The sequence below is a fragment of the Callithrix jacchus genome, chromosome 5 (genome assembly GCF_049354715.1).
Source record: "Callithrix jacchus isolate 240 chromosome 5, calJac240_pri, whole genome shotgun sequence".
NCBI lineage: Eukaryota > Metazoa > Chordata > Mammalia > Primates > Cebidae > Callithrix > Callithrix jacchus.
This window is the reverse complement of record NC_133506.1, coordinates 32562859-32585293: the sequence shown is the minus strand read 5'-3', so window position 1 is coordinate 32585293 and position 22435 is coordinate 32562859. Positions and strand designations below refer to the sequence as shown.

The window sequence follows — 22435 nt, the reverse complement described above, 5'->3', positions numbered from 1 at the left end:
TGTACATATAATGTACATATGTACATTCTGTACACGAGTATATATTATGCTCACGTAAAATATGTACACACACATAAAATATGTACACACATGGGTGTTCACCCACTTTGGTAACCGGAGTTATTTGTAATATGCTAAAAATAATATCCCAGATATTATTCATAATGTGTGCATTTATTGGCATATCACAATAAATGTATTAAATACGTACAGTCTGTACATTTACTCTGCTGTACATAAGTGTACACAATGCACATGTTCAAAACATGTACATAATCTGTAAAATATGTACCTATATGTTTCTATAATGTGTACACAATGCATAGGTACATAATGTGTGCACGATGCACATTCCTTAAAATATCAGTGATAAAATATATATAATCACAATAAGATATATAATGACAGTAATATATACATATAATGTAGTATCACAAAACAGTTCATACTGCACACATTAGGTATGCATTAGGCACGTATGTATTGTGCACATATTATGTAGATATATATTTATCATAACAGTCTATGTACACATGTACAAATATGTGCCCACTATATAAACTATGTACACATGTAGAAATAGGTGCAAACTATGTACCTATGCATGGCATGCTATTACCACAGCCTACCTCGTAGCAGCCTCCAGGCCCATCCTGGCTGCTTAAAGACACCCTGTCATAGGGACTGTGACCACCACCCCAGCCAGAGGGCCCGTAACAGCTCCCAGGCCCACCCTGCCCTCTTAAGAATCCCCTGGCTAAAAAGCTGTGCCCACAGCCACATCAGAGGTCTTGTAGCAGCCCCCAGGTCCACCCTGGCATCTTAGGGACACCCTGGCTAGGGGACTATGTCCAAGACCCTGCCACAGGGCACGTAGCAACCCCCCAGGCCCACCCTGCTGCTTACGGACACCCTGACTAGGTGACTGTGCCCACAGTTCCCCCCAGAAAGCCCGTAGTCAACCCCAGGCACACCATGGCTTCTTAGAGACACCCTGGCTATGTGGCTGTACCCACAGTCCCCACCACAGTGCTTGCAGCAGCTCGATGGCCCACCATGGCTGCTTAGGGACTCTGGCTAGGGCACTGTGCCCACAGCCCCCACCGTCAGGCCCGTAGCAGGCCCCAGGACACCCAGTTTTTTAGGGACCCGCTCGTTTGGCAGCTATGGCCACAGCTGTTGGGGCCCAGCTATTTTGAAAATTAGGTGTAATATGATACTGGCGACCATATCATATGGAAATGACAATGTTATTCTGTTTTTCTATATATTAGGCAACAGCTCTAGTTACACCTCTGCCATATTGAAAAAAATGTCATCCTCACATCCCTTGACATTAGAATTGAAAGCATAGGGGTGTTTCACCTCTTGCAATGTTTAATTCAATATAATTGTTTTCTTGTTTACATTAGTGACCATATCAGAGCATGGTATACACCTCTTGCCGTATTCAGAGTATTTCCCTATGGGCAGCAACATTTTCCTCTCCTCCTCTGGATATTAGGAACAATATCCCAGGACCGGGATACAGCCCCAGTCACATCGTGAGTAATGTCATCTGTAATCCCCTAGTTATTAGCAACAATATCACGGGGGGCTTGGTGCTCTCTGAGATATTTGGAGTAATATGTTTAAGTTTTTTAATATTAGAAACAATACTACAGTGGTGGTGTACACTTCCTGCGATATTCAGGGTATGGTTATCTTTTGTCCCCAGGATATGATTAACTACAACACAGAAGCGTTTTACTTTGCCTGTGATATTGGAACACAGAGTGTACACTTGCTTTCACAATGAGAGTAATACCTACTTAGGATACGATGAATAATATCACGAAATGGACACACATGTGTGTATACCCACTTTGATTTTGGAAGTAATTATTATCTAATATACTAAAAATCATATTCCAGAATATACTCATGATGTGTACACTTATAGGGATATTACAAGCAATGCACAGAATATGTACCATATGTACATTGACTGTGATGGACATATGTGTACACAATACAGATGTGCAATAAATGTACATAATCTGCAATATTTACAATTATATGTACACAATGTGTACACAATAGGTATGTACAAAATGTGTACAATATGTACATTTGTTGTAATACCACAATGATATAATCACAACAGCATATAAAATCACAATACACGTGTAATATATAATATCAATTTAAATGTAAAGATTGCAAAAATTATGTGCATTTACTTTTATGGTAATATTACGATATGTACACAAGAACATCATGTGCACATCATGTTCACATGTACATTATTTACCCAGTATGTACACATGTACATCATGTACCGAATATGTACACATGTACATCATGTACCCATTATGTACAGATGTACAATATATGCACGGGTTCATATGTGTGCACGGTATGTATATTCTGTACACGAGTATATAATATACACAATATGTACATGTATAAAATATGTACACACATGGGTGTACACCCACTTTGGTAACCAGAGGAATTTCTAATATGCTAAAACTAATATCCGAGATTGTACTCATAAAGTGTGCATTCAATGGCATATTGCAATAGATGTATAAAATACAGTCTGTAGAGTTACTCTGCTGTACATATGTGTACACAATGCACATGTATATAATCTGTAAAATATGTTCCTATAGTTTTCTATAATATGTGCACAGTGCATAGGTACATAATATGTGCACTATGAACATTTCTTAAAATATCAGTGGTAAAATATATATAATCACAATAAGATATATAATCACAGTAATACATACATATTGTGTACTATCACAAAAGAGTACATAATGCCCACATTTGGTATGCATTAGGTACATATGTATTGTGCACATATTATGCACATATATATTTATCATGATAACACTATATGTATATGTGTACAAATAAGTGCCCACTATTTAAAATATGTACATATGCAGATATAGGTGCAAACTATGTACCTAAGCACAGCACGCTATTACAACAGCCCCCCTTGTAGCATCCCCCACGCACACCCTGGCTGCTGAAAGACACCCTGGCTAGGGGGCTCTGCCCACAGCCCCTGCCAGAGAGCCCATAACAGCTCCCAGGCACACCCTGGCTGCTTACAGACTCCCTGGCTAAAAAGCTGTGCCCACAGCCATGTAAGAGGTCCCTAAGCAGCCCGCAGGTTCACCCTGGTGTCTTAGGGACCCCCTGGCTAGGGGGCTTTGTCCAAGGCCCTGCCAGAGGGCATGTAGCAGCCCCCAGGCCCACCCTGTTGCCTAGGGACACCCTGACTAGGTGACTGTGCCCAGACCCCCCCAGAGGGCCCGTAGTAGACCCCAGGCCCACCATGGTTGCTTAGGGACACCCTGGCTATGTGTTTGTACCCACAGCCCCCACCAGAGTACCCGCAGTGGCCCAAAGGCCCACCATGGTTGCTTAGGGACCCCCTGGCTAGGGAGCTGTGCTCACAGACCCCACCAACGAGCTTGTAGCAGGCCCCAGGCACACCCTGGTTGCTTAGGGACACACTAGCTTGGCAGCTATACCCACATTTGCTGGGGCCCAGCTATTTTGAAAATGTGGTATAATATGACACTGGCGACCATATCATATGGGAGTGAAAATGTTATTCTGTTTTCTTATATATTAGGCAATAGCTCTAGTTACACCTCTGCCATATTGAAAAAAATGTCATTCTCACCACCCTTGACATTAGAATTGGAAGCATAGGGGGTTTCACCTTTTGCAATGCCTATTTCAGTATAATTGTTTTTTTTTTAATTATTTTGAAAGAATTAGCGGGACAGAATCTTTATTTTGATTTTAAAGAAAAAAGGAGTTAAGGAGAGAAAGAAAGAGAAAGAGAAAGAGGGAGAGAGAACGGAAATATTGCTTTATTCTAAAAATGGATATTAATAATGGTCGATCAATATTTTGTGTATTTAAGGTGGAGAATGTATATTTTGTGTGTTTAAAATGGAGAGCTCTATAAATATTTATTGAGTTTACTTGTTCCGGATCTGAGTTCAAGTCCTGGATATCCTTATTAATTTTCTGTCTCGTTGACTCTAAATCTCTTTATGAGTCTTATGTATCTGGGTGTTAAAATCATTAGCTCTTATTGTTGCATTGATCCTCTTACCACTCTATCTTTGTTGCTTTGAAATCTATTTTACCAAATGCAAGAATTGCAACTCCTGCTTTTATTTATTTATTTATTTTGCTTTCCATTTGGTTGGTAAATCTTTCTCCATCCCTTTGTTTTAAGTCTTTGTATATCTTTGGATGTAAAATGGGTCTGTATGTAGCATATCATTAGGTTTTGGCTCTATCTTTTGTTTGGGAAATCAGTCGGCTTAAATTTAGGGTTACTGCCATTTGAAGTAATTGTTTTCTTGCTTACATTAGTGACCATATCAGAGCATGGTGTACACCTCTTGCCGTATTCAGAGTATTTCCCTATGGGCAGCAACATTTTCCTCTTCTTCTCTGGATATTAGGAACAATATCCCAGGACCAGCGTACAGCCCCAGTCACATCGTGAGTAATGTCACCTGTAATCCGCTAGTTATTAGGAACAATATCACGGGGGGCTTGTTCGCTCTGTGAAATACTTGGAGTAATATCCTTTAAGTTTTTGAATATTAGAAACAATACTACAGTGGTGGTGTATACTTCCTGCGATATTCAGGGTATGGTCATCCTTTGTCCCCAGGATATGATTAACTACATCACAGAAGCGTTTTACTTTGCATGTGATATTGGAACAATCACACAGTGTACATTTGCTTTCACAGTGAAAGTAATACCTACTCAGGATATGATGGATAATATCAGGAAATGGACACAGGTGTGTACACCCACTTTGATGTTGGAAGTAATTTTTAACTAATATACTAAAAATCATATTCCAGAATACACTCATGATGTGTACATTTATAGGGATATTACAAACAATGCATAGAATATGTACCACATGTACATTGACTGTGATGGACATATGTGTTCACAATACAAATGTATAATAATTGTACATAATCTGTACATTATGAACAATTATATGTACAGAATGTGTACACAATACATATCTACATAATGTGTACAATATATACATTTATTGTAATCCCACAATGATATGATATAATCACAACAGCTTATAAAATCACAATACACAGGTAATACATAATATAAACTTACATATTGCACACATATACATTTACATTAATTGTGATATTACAATATGTGAACATGTACATGTACCCATTATGCACAAATGTACAATGAATGCATGTGTATTTATGTGTGCAGTATGTACATATGTACACTATGTGCACATATGTATATATAATGTAGATATGTACCTTCTGTAAATGAGTACATAATATGCACAGTATGTACATGCATAAACTATGTACACACATGCGTGTACACCCACTTTGATAACTGAAGTAATTTCTATCTAATGTGCTAACAGTAATATCCCAGAATGTACTCATAATGCATACATTTATTGGCATATCAAAATAAATGTATAAAATAAGTACAGTCTGTATTTTACTCTGCTTTACATATGTGTACTCAATACACAAGTAGAGAAAATGTACATAATCTGTAAAATATGTTCCTTTATATTTCTATAATGTGTACACAATGCAGAGGTACATAATGTGTACAATATGTACATTTATTGTAATATCACAATGATATCAATCACAACAGCATATATAATCACAATAAACATGTAATACATAATATCAATATAAACGTATATATTGCAAACATTATGTACATTGACATTTATTGTGATATGATGTGTACACATGTGTATCCTGCACCCATTATATACAGAAATACAATATATGCACGTGTACATATAATGTAGACATGTACATTCTATATACGAGTACATAATAAGCACAATATGTACACATATAAACTATGTACACACCTGGATGTACACCCACTTTGGGCATCAGAGTAATTTCTATCTAATATGCTAAAGATTATATCACAGAATGTACTCATAATGTGTACATTTATTGGCGTATCCCAAGAAATGTATAAAATTGGTACAGTCTGTACATTTGCTCTGCTTTACATATGCGTACACAATACAGATGTACAATAAATGTACATAATCTGTACAATATGAACATTTATTATAAGTACATAATGTGTACACAATAGTTATGTACATAATGTGTACAATATGTCCATTTATTGTAATATCATAATGATATATAATCACAAGAGTATGTAAAATCACAATACACATGTAATACATACTATCAATATAAATGTACATATTGCAAAAATTATGTATATTTACATTTATGGTAATATATGTACATAAGAACATCATGTCATTATGTTCACATGTACAGTATGTACACATGTACATCATGTATCCATTATGTACACATGTAAAATATTTGCACGTGTACATATGTGTGCACATTATGTACATTCTGTACACAAGTATATAATATGCAGAGTATGTACACGTATAAAATATGTACACACATGGGTGTACACCCACTTTGGTAACTGGAGGAAGTTCTAATATGCTAAAAATAATATCCAAGATTGTACTCATAATGTGTACATTTATTGACATATCACAATAAATGTATAAAATAGGTACAGTCTGTACTTTTACTCTGCTGTACATATATGTACCCAATACACAAGTAGAACAAATGTACAAAATCTGTCAAATATGTTCCTTTCTATTTCTATAATGTGTACACAATGCATAGGAACATAATGTGTACATTATGTACATTTATTGTAATATCACAATGATATTATATCAACAGCATGTGTAATCAAATAAACATGTAATACATAATATCAATGTAAACATACATATTGAAAACATGTACATTTACACTTATTGTGATATGATGATGTGTACACATGTACATCATGCATGCATTATGTACAGATGTACAATATATTCACATGTACATATGTGTGCACAGAATGTACATATAACGTAGACATGTACATTCTGTACATGAGTACCTAATATGCACAATATGTACATGTATAAAATATGTACACACATGGGTGTACACCCACTTTGGTCACTGGAGTAATTTCTATCTAATATGCTAAAAATTATATCCCAGAATGGACTCATAATGTGTAAATTTATTGGCGTATTGCAAAAAATGTTTAAAATAGGTACAGTCTATACATTTACTCTGCTGTACATATTTGCACAAAATACAGATCAACAATGAGAGTACATAATCTGTACAAAATGTACATTTATGTGTACATAATGTGTACACAATAGGTATGTACATATTGTGTACAATATGTTCATTTATTGTAATATATTGACATCGTGTAATGACAACAGATCAAATCAAAAAACACATGTAATATATATGAATATAAATGTACAGATTGTAAGCATTATGTACATTTCTATTTATTGTAAGATTTTGATATGTACACATGAATATCATGTACACATGTACATCATGTATCCAGTACGTACACAAATGAATCATGTACCCCTTATGTACACAGGTACATCGTGTACCCATGATGTATAGATGTACAATATATGCACATGTACATATGTGTGCACAGTATGTACATTCTGTACATGAGTATATAATATGCACAATATCTAAATGTATAAAATATGAACACACATGGGTGTACACCCCCTTGGTAACCAGAGGAATTTCTAATATGCTAAAATTAATATCCCAGATGGTCTCAGAATATGTACATTTATTGGCATATTGAAATAAATGTATAAAGTAGGTACCGTCTGTACATTTATTCTGCTGTACATATGTGTACACAATGCACATTTACCAAAATGTACATAATCTGTAAAATCTGTACCTATATATTTGTATAATATGTATACAATGCATAGGTACATAATTTGTGCACTATGAACATTCCTTGAAATATCAGTGATAAAATATATATAATCACAATAAGATATATAATCACAGTAATATATACATATCGTGTAGTATCACAGAAGAGTACATATTGCACACATGAGGTACATATGTGTTTTGCACATATTATGTACATACAGATTATGTTAACATTATAAGTACACGTGTACCAATATGTGCTCACTATTTAAACTATGTACACATGAAGATATAGGTGCAAATTCTGTACCTATGCACAGCATGCTATTACCACAGCCCACATCGTAGCATCCCCCATAACCCCCTCTGGCTGCTTAAAGACACCCTGGCTATGAGGCTGTACCCACAGTTTCCACCAGAGGGCCCGTGACAGCTCCCAGTCTCACCCTGGCTACTGACAGATGCCCTGGCTAGACAGCTGTGCCCACCGCCCCATCAGAGGTCCTGTAGCAGCCCCCTGGCCCACCCTGGCACCTTAGGGACACCCTGGCTTAAGGGCTTTGTCCCACGCCCTGCCAGAGAGCATGTAGCAGACCCCAGGCCAACCCTGCTGCTTAGGGACACACTAACTAGGTGACTGTGCCCTGAGCCTTCACCAAAGGGCCCGAAGTAGACCCCAGGTGCACCATGGCTGCTTAGAAACACCCTGGCTATGTGGCTGTACTTACAGCCTCTGCCAGAGTGCCCGTAGCAGTCCAGTGGCCCAGAATGGCTGCTTAGGGACACCCTGGATAGAGCGCTGTGCCCATATCCCCCACCAATGAGCCCGTCTCAGGCCCCAGGCAAACCCTGGTTGCTTTGGGACCCCCTAGCTTGGTGGCTATGCGTACAGCTGCTGTGGCCCAGCTAATTTGTAAATGTGGTTTTATATGATACTGGCGACCAAATCATACAGAAATGATAATGTTATTCTGTTTTTCTATTAGGCAGTAGCTATAGTTACACCTCTGCTATATTGACAAAAGTGTCATCCTCACCTTCCTTGACATTAGAATTGAAAGCATAGGGGTGTTTCACCCTTGCAATGTTTAATTCAATACAATTGTTTCCTTATTTACATTAGTGACCCTATCAGAGCATGGTGTACACTTCCTGCCATATTCGGAGTACTTCCATATAAGCAGCAACAGTTTCCTCTCCTCCTCTGGATATTAGAAACAATATCCAAGGACCAGCATACAACCCCAGTCACATCGTGAGTAATGTCATGTATAATCCCCTAGTTATTAGGAAAAATATCACGGGGAGCTTGTGCTCTCTCTGAGATATTTGGAGTAATATCTTTTAAGTTTTTGAATATTAGAAACGATACCACAGTGGTGTGTATACTGCCTGCGATATTCAGTGTATGGTAATCCTTGGTCTCTCGGATATGATTAACTACATCACAGAAGCGTTTTACTTTGCCTGTGATATTGGAACAATCACAGAGTGTACACTTGCTATCACAATGAGAGTAATACCTACTTAGGATATGATGGATAATACCACGAAATTGACACACATATGTGTATACCCACTTTGATATTGGAAGTAATTTTTATCTAATATACTAACAATCATATCTCAGGATATACTCATGATGTGTACACTTATTTGTATATTACAAGCAATTAACAGAATATGTACCACATGTAAATTGACTGTGATGGGCATAAGTGTACACAATACAGAGGTATAATAAATTTACATAATCTATACAATATGGACAATTATATGCATACAAGTGTACACAATAGATATGTCCAAAATCTGTACAATATGTACATTTATTCTAACACCACAACGATATACTATAATCACAACAGATTATAAAATCACAATGCACAGGTAATACATAATATAAATGTACATGAGATGGTGTATATACTCCAAAAAAAAGTAGAAAAGGGCATTGTATATTTTTTCTAACAGACTATCGTCAGAGCAATTTTGCTTTAAACATTGGGGTATATAGATAATATTTATATTTTTTTCTATTCGCGTAAATTAGAATTTCGGTATTTTACATGAGAGAGAATATTGAGATGGTGTATGTACTCCAAAAGAATGTAGAAAAGGGCATTGTATATTTTTTCTAACAGACTATCTTCAGAGCATTTTGCTTATTACATTGGGGTACATAGATAATATTTATATTTTTTTGTAAGTGCGTAAATTTAGAATTTCAATATTTTACATGAGAGAGCATATTGAGATGGTGTATATACTCCAAAAAAAAGTGGAAAACGGCATTGTATATTTTTTCTAACAGATTATCTTCAGAGCAATTTTGCTGTTAACATTGGGGTACATAGATAATATTTATATTTTTTCTATTCACGTAAAATTAGAATTTCTGTATTTTACATGAGAGAGCATATTGAGTTAGTGTATATACTCCAAAAAATATTAGAAAAGGGCATTGCATATTTTTTATGACAGATTATATTCAGAGCAATTTTGCTTTTAACATTGGGGTACCTAGATAATATTTAGATTTCCATTCGCGTAAAATTAGACTTTTGGTATTTTACATGAGAGAGCATATTGAGTTTGTGTATATACTCCAAAAAATAGCAGAAGAGGGCATTGCATATTTATTCTGACAGATTATATTTAGAGCAATTTTGCTTTTAACATTGGGGTACCTAGATAATATTTAGATTTCCATTCCCGTAAAATTAGACTTTTGGTATTTTACATGACAGAGCATATTGAGTTTGTGTATATACTCCAAAAAATAGCAGAAGAGGGCATTGCATATTTATTCTGACAGATTATATTTAGAGCAATTTTGCTTTTAACATTGGGGTACCTAGATAATATTTATATTTTTATTTATTCGCGTAAAATTTAAATTTCGGTATTTTACAAGAGAGAGAATATTGAGATGGTGTATATACTCCAAATGAATGTAGAAACAGGCATTGTATGTTTTTTCTAAGAGATTATCTTCAGAGCATTTTGCTTTAATCATTGGGGTACATAGATAATATTTATATTTTTTTGTAAACGTGTAATATTAGAATTGCAATATTTTACATGAGAGAGCACATTGAGATGGTGTATTTACTCCAAAACACAGTAGAAATTGGCATTGTATATTATTTCTAACAGATTATCTTCAGAGCAATTTTGCTTTTAACATTGATGTACATAGATAATGTTTATATTTTTTTCTATTCGAGTAAAATTAGAATTTCGGTATTTTACATGAGAGAGCATATAGAGTTGGTGTATATATTCCAAAAAATTGTAGAAAAGGGCACTGTATATTTTTTATGACAGATTATATTCAGGGCAATTTTGCTTTTAACATTGGGATACATAGATAATATTTATATTTTTATATATTAATGTAAAATTAGAATTTCGGTATTTTACATGAAAAAGCATATCAAGTTGGTGTATATACTACAAAAAATAATAGAAAAGGGCATTTTTTATGTTTTCTGACAGATTATATTCAGAGCAATTTTTCTTTTAACATTTGGGTACATAGATAATATTGATATTTTTATCTATTCGTGAAAAATTAGAATTTCGGTATTTTACATGAGAGAGAATATTGAGATGGTGTATATACTCCAAAAGGATGTAGAAGAGGGCATTGTATATATATTCTAACAGATTATCTTCAGAGAAATTTTGCTTTTAACACTGGGGTACTCAGATAATATTTAGATTTTTTTCTATTCGCATAAAATTGGAATTTCTGTATTTTACATGAGAGAGCATATTGACTTGGTGTATACACTCCAAAACAGAGTAGAAAAAAGCATTGTATATTTTTTCTGACAGATGATATTCAGAGCACTTTTGCTTTTAACATTGGGGTACATAGATAATATTTATATATTTTTGTAACCATGTAAATTTAGAATTTCAATATTTTACATGAGAGAGCATATTGACTTGGTGTATATACTCCAAAACAGAGTAGAAAAGGGCATTGTATATTTTTTCTGACAGAATATATTCAGAGCAATTTTGCTTTTAACATTGGGGTACCTAGATAATATTTAGATTTTTTTCTATTCGCGTAAAATTAGAATTTCAATATTTCACATGAGAGCGCATATTGAGTTGGTGTATATACTCCAAAACAGAGTACAAAAGGGCATTGTATATTTTTTCTGAAAGACTATATTCAGAGCAATTTTGCTTTTAACATTGGGGTACATAGATAATATTTATATTTTTTTCTATTCACATAAATTTAGAATTTCGGTATTTTACATGAGAGAGCATATTGAGTTGGTGTATATACTCCAAAACAGAGTACAAAAGGGCATTGTATATTTTTTCTCACAGACTATATTCAGAGCAATTTTGCTTTTATGGGATACCTAGATAATATTTATACATTTTTCTATTCGCGTAAAATTACAATTTCGGTATTTTACATGAGAGAGCATATTGAGTTGGTGTATATTCTCCAAAACAAAGTAGAAAAGGGCATTGTATATTTTTTCTGACAGATTATATTCAGAGCAATATTGCTTTTAACATTGGGGTATCTAGATTATATTTAGATTTTTTTCTATTCGAGTAAAATTAAAATTTCGGTATTTTACATGAGAGAGCATATTGATTTGGGGTATATACTCCAAAACAGAGTAGAAAAAAGCATTGAATATTTTTTCTGACAGATTATATTCAGAGCAATTTTACTTTTAACATTGGGGTACCTAGATAATATATAGGTTTTTTTCTATTCGCGTGAAATTAGAATTTCGGTATTTTACATGAGAGAGCATATTGAGTTGGTGTATATACTCCAAAACAGAGTAGAAAAAGACATCGTATATTTTGTCTAGACAGATTATATTCAGAGCAATTTTGCTTTTAACATTAAGGTACCTGGATTATATTTATATATTTTTTTATTTGCAGAAATTTAGAATTACGGTATATTACATGAGAGAGCATATTGAGTTGGTTTATATGCTCCAAACAGAGTAGAAAAATGGATTGTATATTTTTTCTGACAGATTATACACAGAGCAATTTTGCTTTTAACATTGGGGTACCTAGATAATATTTAGATTTTTTTCTATTTGCGTAGAATTAGAATTTTGATATTTTACATGAGAGAGCATATTGAGTTGGCGTATATACTCTAAAACAGAGTAGAAAAAAGCATTGTATATTTTGTCTGACAGATTATATTCAAAGCAATTTTGCTTTTAACATTGGGGTACCTAGATAATATTTAGATTTATTTCTATTCTCGCAAAATTAGAATTTTGGTATTTTACATGAGAGAGCATAAAGAGTTGGCGTATATACTCCAAAACAGAGTAGAAAAAAACATTGTATATTTTTTCTGACAGATTATATTCAGAGCAATTTTGCTTTTAACATTAGAGTACATAGATAATATTTAGATTTTTTTCTATTCGCTTGAAATTAGAATTTCGGTATTTTACAGGAGAGAGCATGTTGAGTTAATGTATATACTCGAAAACAGAGTAGGAAAGGGCACCGTATATTTCTTCTGACAGATTATATTCAGTGCAATGTTGATTTTAACATTGGGGTACCTAGATAATATTTATCATTTTTTCTATTTGCGTATAATTAGAATTTCAATATTTGACATAAGAGAGCATATTGGCTTGGTGTATATACTCCAAACACAGAGTAAAAAAAAGCATTGTATATTTTTTATGCCAGATTATATTCAGAGCAATTTTGCTTTTAACATTGGGGTACCTAGATAATATTTAAATTTTTTTGTATTCGCCTAACATTAGAATTTCAGTATTTTACATCAGAGAGCATATTGAGTTGGTGTATATACTACAAAAAAGAGTAGAAAATGGCATTGTATATTTTTTCTGACAGGTTATTCTCAGAGCAATTTAGCTTGTAACATCGGGGTACCTAATTAATTTTTAGATTTTTTTTCTATTTGCGTAAAATTAGAATTTAGGTATTTTACATGAGAGAGCATATTGCGTTGGTGTATATACTCCAAAACAGAGTAGAAAAGGGCACTGTATATTTTTTCTGACAGATTATTCTCAGAGCAATTTTGCTTTTAACATTGGGGTACCTAGATAATATTTAGATTTTTTTCTATTCGCGGAAAATTAGGATTTCGGTATTTTACATGAGAGAGCATATTGCGTTGGTGTATGTACTCCAAAACAGAGTAGAAAAGAGCATTGTATTTTTTTTCTGACAGATTATACTCAGAGAAATTTTGCTTCTAACATTGGGGTACCTAGGTAATATTTATATTTTTTCTATTCGCGTAAAATTAGAATTTCGGTATTTTACATGAGAGAGCATATTGAGTTGGTGTATATACTCCAAAACAGAGTAGAAAAGGGCATTGTATATTTTTTCTGACAGATTATACTCAGAGCAATTTTGTTTTAACATCGGGGTACCTAATTAATATTTAGATTTTTTTCTATTCACGTAAAATTAGAATTTCGGTATTTTACATGAGAGAACATATTGAGTTGGTGTATATACTCGAAAACAGGGTAGAAAAGGGCATTGTATATTTTTTCTGACAGATTATACTCAGAGAAATTTTGTTTTAACATCGGGGTACCTAATTAATATTTAGATTTTTTTTCTATTCACGTAAAATTAGAATTTCGGTATTTTACATGAGAGAGCATATTGAGTTGGTGTATATACTCTAAAAAAGAGCAGAAAAGGGCATTGCATATTTTTTATGACAGATTATACTCAGAGAAATTTTGTTTTAAGCATTGGGGAACATAGATAATATTTCGTTTTTTTTCTGTTCGCGTAAAATTAGAATTTTGGTATTTTACATGAGATAGCATATTGAGCTGGTGTATATACTCCAGAACACAGTAGAAAAGGCCATTGTATATTTTGTCTGGCAGATTTTACTCAGAGCAATTTTGCTTTTAACATTGGGATACCTAGATAATATTTAGATTTTTTTGTATTCGCGTAAAATTAGAATTTCGGTATTTTACATGAGAGAGCATATTGAGTTGCTGTATATACTCCAAAACAGAGTAGAAAAGGGCATTGTATATTTTTTCTCACAGACTATACTCAGAGCAATTTTGCTTTTAACATTGAGGTACCTAGATGATATTTAGATTTTTTTCTATTCGCGTAAAATTAGAATTTCGGTATTTTATAACAGAGAGCATATTGAGTTGGTGTATATACTCCAAAACAGAGTAGAAAATGGCATTGCATATTTTTTCTGAGAGATTATACTAAGAGTAATTTTGCTTCTAACATCGGGGTACCTAATTAATATTTAGAATTTTTTCTATTCGCGTAAAATCAAAATTTCGGTATTTTAAATGAGAGAGCATATTGACTTGGTGTACATACACAAAACAGAGTAGAAAAGGGCATTGTATATTTTTTTGACAGATTATACTCAGAGTAATTTTGATTTAAACATTGGGGTACCTAGATAATATTTAGTTTTTTTCTATTCGTGGAAAATCAGAATTTCGGTATTTAGCATGAGAGTGCATATTGAGTTGGTGTTTATACTCCAAAACAGAGTAGAAAAGGGCATTGTATATTTTTTCTGACAGACTATACTCAGAGCAATTTTGCTTTTAACATCGGGGTGCCTAATTAATATTTAGATTTTTTTCTATTCGCGTAAAATTAGAATTTCGGTATTTTACATGAGACAGCATATTGAGTTGGTGTATATACTCCAAGACAGAGTAGAAAAGAGCATTGTATTTTTTTTCTGACAGATTATACTCAGAGCAATTTTGCTTTTAACATTGGGGTACCTAGATAATATTTAGATTTTTTTCTATTCGCGTAAAATTAGAATTTCGGCATTTTACTTCAGAGAGCACATTGAGTTGGTGTGTATACTATAAAACAGAGTAGAAAAAAGCATTGTACATTTTTTCTGACAGATTATACTCAGAGCAATTTTGCTTTTAACATTGGGGTACCTAGATAATATTTAGAATTTTTTCTATTCGCGGAAAATTAGAATTTCGGTATTCTACATGAGAGAGCATATTGCTTTGGTGTATATACTCCAAAACAGAGTAGAAAGGAGCATTGTATCTTTTTTCTGACAGATTATACTCAGAGAAATTTTGCTTTTAACATTGGGGTACCTAGATAATATTTAGATTTTTTTCTATTCGCGTAAAATTAGAATTTCGGTATTTTACATGATAGAGCATATTGAGTTGGTTTATATTCTCCGAAACAGAGTAGAAAAGGGCATTGTATATTTCTTCTGACAGATTATACTCAGAGCAATTTTGCTTTTAACATTGGGGTACCTAGATAATATTTAAATTTTTTTGTATTCATGGAAAATTTGAATTTCGGTATTTTACATGACAGAGCAAATTGAGTTGGTGTATATACTCCAAAACACAGTAGAAAAGAGCATTGTATATTTTTTCTGACAGATTATAGTGAGAGCAATTTTGCTTTTAACAGTGGTGTACCTAGATAATATTTAGATTTTTTTCTATTCGCGTAAAATTAGAATTTCGGTATTTTACATGAGAGAGCATATTGAGTTGGTGTATATACTCCAAAACAGAGTAGAAAAGGGCATTGTATATTTTTTCTGACAGATTATACTCAGAGCAATTTTGCTTTCAACATTGGGGTACCTAGATGATATTTAGATTTTTTTCTATTTGCGTAAATTTAGAATTTAGGTATTTTACATGAGAGAGCATATTGAGTTGGTGTATATACTCCAAAACAGAGTAGAAAAGGGCATTGTATATTCTCTCTGACAGATTATACTCAGAGCAATTTTGGTTTTAACATTGGGGTACCTAGATAATATTTAGATTTTTTTCTATTCGCGGAAAATTAGAATTTCGGTATTTTAAATGAGAGAACATATTGCTTTGGTGTATATACTCCAAAACAGAGTAGAAAAAGCATTGTATGTTTTTTCTGACAGATTATACTCAGAGCAATTTTGCTTTTAACATTAAGGTACCTAGATAATATTTAGATTTTTTTCTATTCGCGTAATGTTAGAATTTCGGTATTTTACATGAGAGAGCATATTGAGTTGGTGTATATACTCCAAAACAAAGTAGAAAAGGGCATTGTATATTCTCTCTGACAGATTATACTCAGAGCAATTTTGCTTTTAACATTGGGGTACCTAGATAATATTTAGATTTTTTTCTATTACTGTAAAACTAGAATTTCGGTATTTTACATGAGAGAGCATATTGAGTTGGTGTATGTACTCCAAAACAAAGTAGAAAAGGGCATTGTATATTTTTTCTGACATATTATACTCAGAGAAATTTTGCTTTTAACATTGGGGTACCTAGATAATATTTAGATTATTTTCTATTCGCGCAAAATTAGAATTTCGTTATTTTACATAATGCAGCATATTCAGTTTGTGTATATAGTCCAAAACAGAGTAGGAAAAGCATTATATATTTTTTCTGACAGATTATACTCAGAGCAATTTTGCTTTTAACATTAAGGTACCTAGATAATATTTAGATTTTTTTCTATATTCTTAAAATTAGAATTTCAGTATTTTACATGAGAGAGCATATTGAGTTGGTGTATATACTCCAAAACAGAGTAGAAAAGGACATTGTATATTTTTTCTCACAGATTATACTAAGAGCAATTTTGCCTTTAACATTGGGGTACCTAGATAGTATTTATATTTTTTTCTATTTGCGTAAAATTAGAATTTTGTTATTTTACATCAGATTGCATATTGAGTTGGTGTATATATTCCAAAACAGAGTTGAATAGGGCATTGTATATTTTTTCTGAGAGATTATATGCAGAGCAATTTTGCTTTTAACATTGGGGTACCTAGATTATATTTAGATTTTTTTCTATTCGCTTAAAATTAGAATTTCAGTATTTTACATGAGAGAGCATGTTTAGTTGGTGTATATACACCAAAACAGAGTAGAAAAGGACATTGTATATTTTTTCTGACAGATTATATTTAGAGCAATTTTGCTTTTAACATTGGGGTACCTAGATAATATTTAGATTTCTTTCTATTCGCATAAAAGTAGAATTTCGGTATTTTACATGGGAGAGCATATTCAGTTGGTGTATATACTCCAAAACAGAGTAGAAAAGGGCATTGTATATTTTTTCTGACAGATGATACTCCGCGTAATTTTGCTTTTACCATTGGGGTACCTAGATGATATTTAGATTTTATTCTATTCGTGTAAAATTAGAATTTCGGAACTTTACAAGAGAGTGCATATTGAGTTGGTGTATATACTCCAAACGAAGTAGGAAAGAGCATTGTACATTTTTTCTGACAGATTATATTTAGAGCAATTTTGCTTTTAACATTGGGGTACCTAGATAATTAGATTTTTTTCTATTTGCATAAAATTAGAATTTGGGTATTTTACATCAGAGAGCATATTGAGTTTGTGTATATACTCCAAAAGAGAGTAGAAAAGGGCATTGTATATTTTTCCGACAGATTATACTCAGAGCCATTTTGCTTTTAACATTAAGGTACCTAGATAATATTTAGATTTTTTCTATTCGCGTAATATTACAATTTCGGTATTTTACATGAGAGAGCATATTGAGTTGGTGTATATACTCCAAAAAAGAGTAGAAAAGGGCATTGTATATTTTTTCCAACAGATTATACTCAGAGCCATTTTGCTTTTAACATTAAGGTACCTAGATAATATTTAGATTTTTTCTATTCGCGTAATATTACAATTTCGGTATTTTACATGAGAGAGCATATTGAGTTGGTGTATATACTCCAAAAAAGAGTAGAAAAGGGCATTGTATACTTTTTCTGACAGGCTATATTAAGAGCAATTTTGCTTTTTACATTGGGGTACCTAGATAATTAGTTTTTTTTCTATTCTCGTAAAATTAGGATTTTGGTATTTTACATGAGAGAGCATATTGAGTTGGTGTATATACTCCAAAACAGAGTAGAAAAGGGCATTGTATATTATTTCTGACAGATTATACTCAGAGCAATTTTGCTTTTAACATTAAGGTACCTAGATAATATTTAGATTTTTTTCTATTCGCGTAATGTTAGAATTTCGGTATTTTACATGAGAGAGCATATTGAGTTGGTGTATATACTCCAAAACAGAGTAGAAAAGGGCATTGTATATTTTTTCTGACAGATTATACTAAGAGTAATTTTGCCTTTAACATTGGGTTACCTACATAGTATTTAGATTTTTTTCTATTTGCGTAAAATTAGAATTTCGTTATTTTACATCAGATTGCATATTGAGTTGGTGTATATACTCCAAAACAGAGTAGAATAGGGCATTGTATATTTTTTCTGACAGATTATATGCAGAGCAATTTTGCTTTTAACATTGGGGTACCTAGATAATATTTAGATTTTTTTTATTCACGTAAAAGTAGAATTTCGGTATTTTACATGAGAGAGCATATTGAGTTGGTGTATATACTCCAAAACAGAGTAGAAAAGGGCATTGTATATTTTTTCTGACAGGTTATATTCAGAGCAATTTTGCTTTTAACATTGGCGTACCTAGATAATATTTAGATTTTTTTTTATTCGCGTAAAATTAGAATTTCGGTATTTTACATGAGAGAGCATATTGAGTTGGTGTATATACTCCAAAACAGAGTAGAAAAAAACATTGTATATTTTCTCTGACAGATTATATTCGGAGCAATTTTGCTTTTAACATTGGGGTTCCTAGATAATATTTAGATTTTTTTCTATTCGTGTAAATTTAGGATTTCGGTATTTTACATGAGAGAGCATATTCAATTGGTGTATATACTCCAAAACAGAGTAGAAAAGGGCATTGTATATTTTTTCTGACAGACTACACTCAGAGCAATTTTGCATTTAACATTGGGGTACCTAGATAATATTTAGATTTTTTTCTATTCGCGTAAAGTTATGATTTCGGTATTTTACATGAGAGAGCATATTGAGTTCGTGTATATACTACAAAACAGTAGAAAAGGGCATTGTATACTTTTTCTGACAGATTATATTCTGAGCAATTTTGCTTTTAACATCATGGTACCTAGATAATATTTAGTTTTTTTTTCTATTTGCGTAAAGTTATGATTTCGGTATTTTACATGAGAGAGCATATTGACTTCAGAGAGCAAAAGCACAGTGATTATAGGACTTTGTATTGAAACTGAGCGCTGTGCTGTTATAGCAGAACTCAGTTAGCACCCACAGAGGAAGCATTTAGGCCAGCCCCAGCTAGAGGCAAATCATCCATTTTAGCAATTGAAACCTAAGTTCTGGCAACCTCTCCATCACAGGTTGAAGTACTCTGGGGTCCTAAATGAATTTGAATCTCAGTCTAGTTCTAGTTCACGAAGACTGTAATTCCTGAGCAAGTCCTGTTGCTGTGCTGGGCTCAGAGCCAGTGAACTTGGAGGGTACTCGACCTAGTGAGACACCACTTGGGAAGCTCATGGAGTGCTTGTGTCACCTCTCTTCCATCCCAGGCAGCACAGCTCACAGTTCCAGGAGAGACTCCTGGTTGAGGAGATAACAGGGGAAATTAAAGATGACTTCATCTTACAACTTGGTTACCAGCTCAGCCACAGTAGGACAGGGCACCAGACAGAGTCCTGAGGCCCGTATTCCAGGCCCTTGCTCCCAGACAACATTTTCAGATCAACCTGGGCTGGAATGGAACCTGCAGCCTTGAAGGAAAACACCCAATAGATTGTTAATCTATTGATTTTTTTTATAGCTTTTTTTTTTCTTGACTGTATTGGTAGTAACCATTGAAATGACAACATGCACACCTTACTTACAAAAATGTAAACCATAATATGTTTCTTTCCTCTTTGATACACCATAGAATAATTCAGCATCAGTTATCCCTTCCCATGTTACTGTTATATGGTGTTTTAACTCTCCAGGTGTGCGTGTTTGTGTGTGTGTGTATGTGTGTGTTTCACTAGACATTAAGTTTATATTTACCTATATATGTATAGCTTACAGCTTACCTTCCTCTCCATTCCTTCTTAAGTCTCAGTTGTCTATCTGGGATCATTTCCTTTTCCTTTAATGGAATCTTTAGAATTTCCTTCAGTGACAATCTTTTGGTCATGGATTTCAATTTTAGTTAGTTTGAAGAGTCTTTATTTCACTTTCATTTTTGAAAAATAGTTTTGCTGGGTATGGAATCTTAGGTTTGTACTAATCCAAAATAGCTTTCTACTGTCTTCTGACTTTCATCGTTATTGTCGAAGTCAGTAATCTATTCACTGCTGTACTTTAAGGGTACTCTATCTTTATTCCTTTTAATAAATTTCTTGGATTTGGTTATGGTCATATATTTGATATGCATACAGATGTAGATTTATGGTTACTTTATTCTACTTGAATTTTTGCAGCCTGCCTGTATGTATAGGTTTGATTTATCAGTTCTGAGAAAAATCTCAGATGCAATTTATTCAAACATTGCCTCCTCCATTTTCTCTTTCTTCTCCTTCTGGGATTCTAATCAGTTTAGGCTTTAAATCTCTCTTATCTGTCTTTGTGTTGTATTTGAAAAATGTCATCTTCTAATCTGTCTTCAGTTATGTTAAATCTGCTGTCCAATGTAACCACTGAGCTCTAAATACTTTTATTATAAATTTCATATCTAAAGTTTCTGCTTGTGCTTTTCAAATCTACCATATCACTGTATATAGTTTTCTATTACCATTGAATATTTTAAAGCTTGTCTTTTATCTCTGTAGACATAATAATTATGGTTGTTTCATAACTAATGGGTAATTCAGCTGTCTATTTTTTCTGCTTGTTTTCTGTTATGTTGTCTTTCTTCTTTATATGCTTGACAACTTGCTTGTCATTGCCCTTGAAAATGATTTGTTCAGATTCCCTGAGTTCAAAAATAATTGTACTTTCTGGCTTCACTCCAGAGTGCCTCCAAAGCTTGAGGCTTCCTGGCCTATTCCACCCTCTGCATGCCTGTAATGTAGGGGTATAGGAGATGGCTTTTGGATGGATTTGCCCCTGTTTTTAAGGGTCTGGTTTAATGAGAAAGGACTCCTGTAATTATCACCACTTTGGGGGGGTTTTGGACCTGAACCACTGCACTCTTTCCCTGTGAAATCATAGGCCCCAGATAGTTGGCATTGGCAAATAGCCTCAGGGAAAATGCTCCAGTAATCACAGCTGTGATTGTGCATTGTATATTTTTAATTCTGATTTTTTCATTGACACTATAACATAATTCTTTGCATATATTCTGTATCCTAATATAGTCCTGTTATTATTGTAAGGTTATTGTTTTCTAGTGTTATCAAAAACTATTTTTTATCTTCACATGATTTCAAGCACTTTAATCATGCGAACTAATTGTTTTCAACACAATTATCTACTAGCAATAAATCTTGATTTTATTAGCTCTTTTATAATTGACAATTTAAAATATTAAAAATCACAAAGTTTCTACTTAGGAATGAAGAATAGAAAATGAAATACCATAATTATTATAGGCCAGTAACAAAAACAACAAGAAAAAAACTGCAATAATATGTCAATTTCAGGTAAGACTAGTGAAGAAGAGAAATAG

At 33.3% G+C, this 22435-nt stretch overlaps 1 long non-coding RNA gene across 1 annotated transcript; it reads left to right on the top strand.

Moving 5' to 3' along the window:
* The first annotated feature begins 419 nt into the window (after positions 1 to 419).
* On the top strand, positions 420 to 9100 carry LOC118154058 (uncharacterized). The gene is made up of 3 exons (XR_004743988.3): positions 420 to 1544; positions 4396 to 4527; positions 8965 to 9100. It is a non-coding gene; the product is annotated as an uncharacterized LOC118154058 (long non-coding RNA).
* Positions 9101 to 22435: the final 13335 nt, after the last annotated feature.